Source organism: Peromyscus californicus, unplaced genomic scaffold (assembly GCF_007827085.1).
Source record: "Peromyscus californicus insignis strain IS unplaced genomic scaffold, ASM782708v3 Scaffold_5__1_contigs__length_169319896, whole genome shotgun sequence".
NCBI lineage: Eukaryota > Metazoa > Chordata > Mammalia > Rodentia > Cricetidae > Peromyscus > Peromyscus californicus.
Window position 1 is genome coordinate 28,138,762 of NW_026294573.1, and position 8,308 is coordinate 28,147,069.

General features: G+C 44.9%; 1 non-coding gene across 1 annotated transcript; it reads left to right on the forward strand.

Annotated features, from left to right (window-relative positions):
- Nucleotides 1-3,823: 3,823 nt before the first annotated feature.
- Nucleotides 3,824-3,928, forward strand: Trnal-caa (transfer RNA leucine (anticodon CAA)). The gene is made up of 2 exons: nucleotides 3,824-3,861; nucleotides 3,884-3,928. It is a non-coding gene; the product is annotated as a tRNA-Leu (tRNA).
- Nucleotides 3,929-8,308: the final 4,380 nt, after the last annotated feature.

Consider the following 8,308-nt stretch of genomic DNA (forward strand, 5'->3'; position numbering starts at 1 on the left):
ATTTGTGACCTAAATCACCCTTATCCATGCCACAAGCATGCACTCAGTCCAAAGTTTGTAAATATCTTTCCCATATAACTTACAGATTCCTTGTTATCATTTCTATTTCTTTGAGGACTTAATACAGTTGTTCATTTTGTTCAACGACAAGTTCTATGTGACACACAGGCTTGACAGTTGACTCCTCAGAAAGTAGGAGATGCCCCTGTAGTCAGCTAGCTGGAAAACAGCATGTGTACCGTGCATACAATACTTCTGACTCACTTTAGCCTCTGGAAAAAAGGAACTCCAAGCATACCAAGATCCCAAAGGATCTGCAAGAGAAGACTCTCTGCCCTGAAATTCTGTTCCCAGAGCTGATAAATTCTCTAAGAAGCGATCATATCAAAACATGCTCGATAAGGAAGGCAATGATGGCTTTGAATATAGATGCTTTTCTCCTGTTCTTCCTAGAGCTCCACCAAAGTAGGAGCACATGAATAACACTGGAATAAACCCACGAGGATAAGGAGTGGGAGGAGAACATCAGAGGGGAAGATGAAAGGCTGAGTGGGAAAAAAAATGAGCCAGGCTGAGAGAGAGGTAGAGCAAGTGTGCAGAGACGATCCTAACAACAAGCAAGCTCGTCCCTGCCCCAGAACTACAGCTCGGTTCAAATACTAGAAGACCTGGAAACCCAGGTAGAAAGACCAAGGAGAAGAAGGAGCTGAAGACAAGAGCATTAGCAGGAGGTGCCGGTCAGGGGCTTTCCTTTCTGACTCCGAAGGTTTATATAGAAAATGAAAGAAAAGGGGGAGGCAAATTCGAAACTTACGACTCAGTTCTTTTTTTTTTTTTTTTTTTTTTTGGTTTTTCGAGACAGGGTTTCTCTGTGCAGCTTTGCGCCTTTCCTGGGACTCACTTGGTAGCCCAGGCTGGCCTCGAACTCACAGAGATCCGCCTGGCTCTGCCTCCCAAGTGCTGGGATTAAAGGCGTGCGCCGCCACCACCGCCCGGCCACGACTCAGTTCTTTGTCCACTCTCATTTCAGACCCCACAGACTCCTTATTCTGTAGTGAGGCATGGAAATGGTGATTGCTCCGGAGAACTGAACATCCTTAGAGAAATGCAGCTTCTATTATAAAAGGCCATCAACTGGCAACATTCATAAATGGATAGAAAATTGCAATCAACTTTTTTTTTTTTCCATTTTGAGATAGTATTTACTATGTCCCACAAACTGGCCTTGAACTCACTATGCTTCTGTCTCAACCTTGAAAATGATGGCGTGTCAAGCCTGTGGCACCAAGCCAATTTCCAATCAACTTTTACTTTTATTTTTAATGATTTTTATATTTTTAATATGCACGCGTCTGGATATGGGTTTGTGTACATGCATGCAATGCCCCAAGAGGCCAGAAGATGGCATCAGACCCCTTGGAGCTGGAGTTTTAGGCTTGGCGGTGTCCACACACCCATAATTGCAGGACTGGGGAGGTGCCACATTTGGGGCAGTCCTGGGTTATCTCACACATCACTGTCTCACCTGAGGGAGGTAGGAGCTGGGCTATTTATACACTGATTCCAGAGGGTTTTTTTTTTTTTTTTTAAACGCAGTTTAATCTCTGGCACTCCAGGTCTAAGACTGGAACTGTTAGGGTGGCTTTTCTTTATCCTTCTGGGAAAGCCCTCAGGCGTGGAGAGGCAGATACCTGGAGCACTGACAGCACCGAAAATTTGAAATTATTTTTAATGACTCTCCTTTTTTCACATGCCAAATTCAGCTCATCATCAAATTCTATCAGCTCTGTATTAAAAACACAGCTGGGACTTACAGCTACACCTCTTCACCTAAGCCACTGTGCTTGCTCATTCTCCTGGGTCACTCTGTGACCTGCTTCTTCATCTTCCTGTTTTTGCTTCTGCCATATTGGTTTCCTAGAGCTGCCACAACAAGCTAGCTGGTACAAGCAGCAGACGTGCACTATCTCACAGTGCTGTAGGATAAAGATCTGAGGTCAAGGTATTGGCCCGGCCACACTTCCTTCGATGACTGAAGAGCTGGCTAGCTTTCCTGGCCTCTTCTTAGCTTCCGGGGGTTTGCCAACAATCTTTGAATTTCTTCGGCAGGTAGATGCATCACTCCAAACACCTGGCTGTACATGTTGTTCTTCCTATATCTCTTTTGTTTGTTTAAGACAGGGTCTCACTATGTAGCATTAGCTACTCTGGAGCTCCGCATCTAGACCAGGCTGGCCTCCAGCACAGAGGTCTGCCTGCCTCGGCTTCCCTAGTGGTGGAATTAAAGATGTGTACCACTTGGCCCTTCAACCCGGCCTCACTATATCTCTGCATAGTCTGTGTGTTTGCCTGTGTGGTCTGTTTCCAAATCTTCTTCTTCTTCCTTCTTCTTCTTCTTCTTCTTCTTCTTCTTCTTCTTCTTCTTCTTCTTCTTCTTCTTCTTCTTCTCCTTCTTCCTCTTCTTCTTCTTCCTCTCCTCCACCTCCACCACCACCACCTCCTCCTCCTCAATATGTAGCTCTGGAATTTACTATATAGACCAGGCTGTCCTCAAACTCACAGATACCTACCTGCTTCTGCCTCCTTAATGCTGGGATTAAAAGTGTGTGCCACCACACCTGGCAAAATTTCTTCTTTTAAGGATATCAGTCATGCTGGATTAGGATCCATCCTAAAGATGCTATGTCATAATAATTGGCTGTGTCTACAAAGACCCTATTTCCAAGTAAAATTTTGTCTGGTGCTATTAAAGACTAGGAGTTTAACCTACCTTCTGCAAGGAACACTAGTCAACCCATTACATTCCTGCCCATTTCCATCCTCTATTCTTAAATCTTGGTCATTATTTATTTATTTATTTATTTATTTATTTATTTATATGTGTGACTGCACGAGTTTATGTATACCATATGCATATGGTCCCCTTGGAGGTCAGAGGGCATCAGATCCTGTGATAGAGTTACAAGCAGTTGTGAGCCACTTGATTTGGGTGCTGGACCCAAGCCCAGATCCTCTATAAGAGCAATAAACTCTCTTAATTGAAGAGCCATCTCTCCAACACTTCATATTCTCTTTTTTAAAACTTATTTATTTTTGAGACGGGGGTCTCACGTAGCTCAGTCTAACCCTCAACTATGTAATTAAGGATGACCTTGAACAACTTCCTGGCTGTCCTAGAACTCGCTCTGTAGACCAGGCCGGCCTCAAACTCGGAGATCCGTCTGCCTCTGCCTCCAAGTGCTGGGATTAAGACTCACAACACCATGGCCTGGCTGACCTTGAACTTCTGACCTTCCTGCCTCTACCTCCAGAGTGCTGGGGTCGCAGGCATGCACCCCAGCACCCCCGGTTTTTGCAGTGCTGAAGATCAAGCCCAGATCTTTGAGCATGCTCAGCAAACACTCTACCAACTTGAGCCACACTCCCAGCCCCTACTTTGACCTTTTCAAAGAGCAAATGAGGTTCTTATTTCTGTTTAAATGATCTCCATGATTCAGAGTAAAAATCCAACGTTTCTAAATGGTCTACGAGACCATAATTGTCAGCCTGCCCATCTTCTCCTCTCCGACTGTCTCTCATTCTCTTCGTTTAGTCCGTTTCAGTCCACAGCTTTATTGTTTCCCGCAACGCTATGGTGATAGTCAAAAGATTAAGTGCGTGTATTAGGTGAGGATACCGCCAACTTGTTCTCCCCTTTTCCACATCAGTGAGCAGTCAAGCTCATATTTCCCCGTTTGGAGATTTGAAGATCTTCCCCAGGGAAATTAAACCAGGGGAAAGCCCACAAACTCACATCTGGAAGTCTTCTAACGAGAAAAGAGATGTTAGGATGGCCAAGTGGTCTAAGGAGCCAGACTCAAGCTTAGCTTCTTCACATTGAGGGTTCTGGACTCCCATGGAGGCGTGGGTTCAAATCCCACTTCTGACACATCTGCACATAAAATAAAAATAAATAATTTTTTTTAAAAAAGGAAAAAGAGACCACCTCATTCGTAAAGTCCACCAGAAAATAAGCCATGCCTCTGTATACAAATATCCCACTGACTTTCATCAATGCTTCCCTCTCTGCTAGATGTGATGGTACACACTGTGGAGGGGCCCCCAAAACAGCCTGACCACACAGCTGCCATGACAGGCTTAGGGGCCTAGACATGGTTTCTGAGACAGGCTTACTGGCAGGCAATACCCAGATCCAGGAAAAGCCTTAAGCTGACACCACCCAGGGATCCACCCAGGGATCCACCCAGGGATGAGGAAGTACCTAACATTCCAACCATTAGATAAGGTGGCCAGATGTCCTTGAGCCTAGCACACACAGCTATCTTCCTTTCCTACCAAGATACTTAGAAAATTGTCAGCCAATCAGGGTCCTGAACCCTGGAAATCCCCTCACCCCAACCTTTGTTATGATAAAAATCCCACCCTGCCTGGGCTCGGGGCACTCTGCTCTCACCCCTGTGTCAGACAGATAGAGGGACCAAGCTCCAGAGCTTGAAATAAAGGCTCTTTGCTTTTACATGCAGGATTTGGTCTCCATGGTGGTCTTTTGGGGGTCCCTGTGATCTGGGCATAACAACACCTGTAACAAGAGCCAGGACAATTATATTTAAGGCCAGCATCAGTTATACAAGGAGTTGAAGGCAGCTGGACTATATAACTAAACCATGAGGAAGAGATTTCTTTTTTTTTTTTTTTTTTTTTTTTTTTTTTTTGGTTTTTCGAGACAGGGTTTCTCTGTGTAGCTTTGTGCCTTTCCTGGGACTCACTTGGTAGCCCAGGCTGGCCTTGAACTCACAGAGATCCGCCTGGCTCTGCCTCCCGAGTGCTGGGATTAAAGGCATGCACCACCACCGCCCGGCTTAAAAATCTAGTTATTAGTTATTTTATTTGTATGGGTGTTTTGTTTGCATTCTGTGAGCTACCATGTGGATGCTGGGAATTAAACCTGGGTCCTTTGGAAGAGCGGCCAGTGCTCTTAACCTCTGAGCCATCTCTCCAGCTCCCGAGATTTCTTAAAAGACAAATGAACAAGAAACATTTCTCTTGGCTAGCTAGACGGCTCAGCAGTCAAGAACACCTGCTACCTGGTGCTCTTCCAAAGGACCAGGGTTCAATTCCCAGCACCCACATGGTGGCTGATAAACACCTGTAACTCCAGTTCCTGGGGATCTGACACCCTCCTCTGGCCTTCTTGGGCACCAAGCATGCACATGTTGCACAGATATATATGTGGAAAAACATCTATACGCATAAAATGTTTTAAAAATAAAATGAGATAAAGAAATGCTATTCTTGAGGCTAATGAGATGGCTAAGTAGGTATAAAGAGACCAATGACCTGAATTTGACCCAGAACACACCCGGTGGAGGGAGAGAACAAACTTCCACAAGTTGTCCTCTGACCCCCATGCAGGCACTGTGGTACTCACATGTGAATGCACACATGTGGGTGTGTACACACATGCACATAAACACACACAAAGTAAAAAAGTATAAAAAAAAAACCTTAATGCCATCCCCATAACCAGAAATCTCCTGCAAGAACTCAGTAAGCACCTGCTCTTTTCTCTGTCATCAGACAATCTGGATTTCTCAAAATCAGTGCCGACCCCTTTTCCTCAAACCCTTGTCTTTGCAATTAAAACTTCTGCTTTGAGTTTGCACTTAGTTTTGTTTCTATAACCACTGGGATGATTATAATCATCACCCCATCCTGAATCATCTGCTGGCCAAGTGTGTCAGTAAGGTACCCTGAAGGGACTGGTTGCTGCAGGCCGCAGGAAAATACTATAAGTACTCAGCTGGTTATGGCAAAGCCACTACCTGAATGGATCAAGGAATTCTTTCAGAGGAAGCCAAGTTCCAAGGAGTTTTGGGTGTTTTTTGGCTTGTTATATTTCAGCTGTCTTCTGTTATGAAAATCATGTGTGCCTTCATAGTTTTCCCAATTGATTTTTCCCTAAGAAGTGCTAACAGTGTGGACTGATCATTCTCTGGACATATACACTGAAGGTATTTGGAGAACAGCCTCAGGAAAGGCTTCCTTCCCCCCCACCCCCAGCCCATCCATTTCTCCCTTTTCATCACTGGAATCTGATATCTCCCTTAGCCACTTTCAAGGACTAACAGAAATAATAGTCCACATGTTAGTCTCCTGATTTAAGGTAAATTCCACAAGGAGATACCACCTAGGTCAGGTGGATGTTAAGTAATAGCTTTACACAATTTAGCTCGGACCTTCCTTTCTTACAGCTTTACTAACTTTATAGACCCCTAACTTCTTACCTAACCACTTCTCAGAATGTAAACTTAACACATAGATCCCCTTTTTCATATACTAACCAGTCATTAGCACTCAGTTGACCTCCTCTTTTACCACTCCCATTTTGGATTATAAAAGAAAGCCTGGTGGTCACTGCCTGAGGAAAATTCTTACCTGTCTTTATGATCCCATAGAATTCAAGCCTGGTGACCTTGCTCAACCAGGGGATTGCTATTGCTTGGGTTTGTAACTGATTCCTGGGAGACTTAGAACTGAGAGAATAAGGAGAGGGAGAAGAGAAAAGAGAATGGAAGAACTAGACGGGTAAGAACTGGAGAGGAACAAACTGAGACAGGGAAAAACTAGATTGAAGGGCAAGAAGAGAGGACTAGAGGAACGAGATGGAAGATGAGGAAGAGCCAGATGGAGAAGAACAAGATGAGGAAGAGCCAGATGAGAGAGAAGGAGACAGGAGAGGAGCTGAAAGGGGAAAGAACTAGATAGATGGGAACCTAGAAGGGGCAGAACTAAGATGAAGGAATTAAGATAGAACCTGGGGGGGACAGCAGATAAATGTAGAGAAAAATCAGGCAAGAGAGGAGCTAAAATGAGAGCAGAGTATAAGCTTGTAGAGAGAGAACTGACACAGAATAATAAAGTGTATGGGCCAAGGAGTTTCGTGTACACAGATTCATTTCTTTTCATCAAAGATTAATAATTATTAGCTGGTTGTAGATTCTTCCCGGACCCTGGGAGGGGACTAGCCAGGGGCTGGACCCGCATAGTCCTTGTGATAGTTAAAACGTTGCTGGTTGGTGGGGTGGTGCTGGTTACTGGCAGAAAAGTCACAGGCCACAGCAAGACCCAATGTTAGTTTTTAGAGCTTTATTAGAAGGGGAAGGGGGGAGAGAGAGCCAGGCCTTGGGAGAGAGAGCAGAGCGGGAACAGAGAGAGAGCAGAGAGAAAACAGAGAGAGAGAGAGAGAGAGATAGAGAGAGAGAGAGGTGGGGGTCTGCCTCTGGCTTTTTAAAGGCGGGTATGTAGTCACCCACTGATGAAGTAAGACACCAGACCTAGAGGAGTGAGGGCAGGATCCTAACACCTCGATAACTGGTATTGGCCCAAGACACCCCAAGACCAAGTTCTCAGCACAAAGGAGATTTATTTGCCTCAGAGAGACAAGGGGCAGGGAATATGAGACAAAGACAGGAGACAGAGGACGAGGGAGAAGGGGAAGGGAACAAGGGGGAGGAGGCAGGGGTATTTGTTCAAGAGAGACAAGGGATTGTTTCTGCATAGAAAGGAGACAGACGTGGCCCATAGGTAAATGGCAGTTTATAAAGGGAAAAGGAGAAACCCTGTGTGAGGATGAGGTATTTAATTTTAATTGGGCTTGTTGATTAGGGTAGCCAAAGGGGGCTTTTGATTGGGGGACTTCAATACTTTGATAGCTGGACCTTGGTAGTCAGCCTCAGGAGGAGGAAGTGGCCACATAAGGGAATGGACCTTGGAGGACAGCTTTAGGAATATCATCTAAGGGTTCTTAGCAAGGCCTGCTACAGCCATGTTTACCATGTTTGGGCTGACTAGAGTCCCATCACACCCCAAATGAATCAGAGATCACCACCAAAGTGGAAGCTAATCAATCAGTACCGGGAGCAAATAAAATTTTAGAACTATTGTAAAGATCCTCGTAAGTGAAAGAAAATATTATATTCCATAAAACAAGTGTATGAAACTATAAAAGAGCACATAAGAGTTATTGATGTGGACTGGGGAAATGGCTCAGTCAGCAGAGTGTGTTCCTGGCATGCAGATAGACCTGGAGTCGATCCCCAGAACCCATGTGAAATGCTGGGCATAGAGATGAATCTGTAATCCCAGAGTTGAGGAAGTGGAGATGGAACGATCCCTGATGTTCACTGGCCAGTCAGTCTAGGTGAACTGGAGAGCTGGAGCTCAGTGAGACTGAGAGATTGTTTCAAAGGAGGCGAACTTCCTGAGGACAACACCCATGTTTACTCACTCACACACATGTGCATGCACA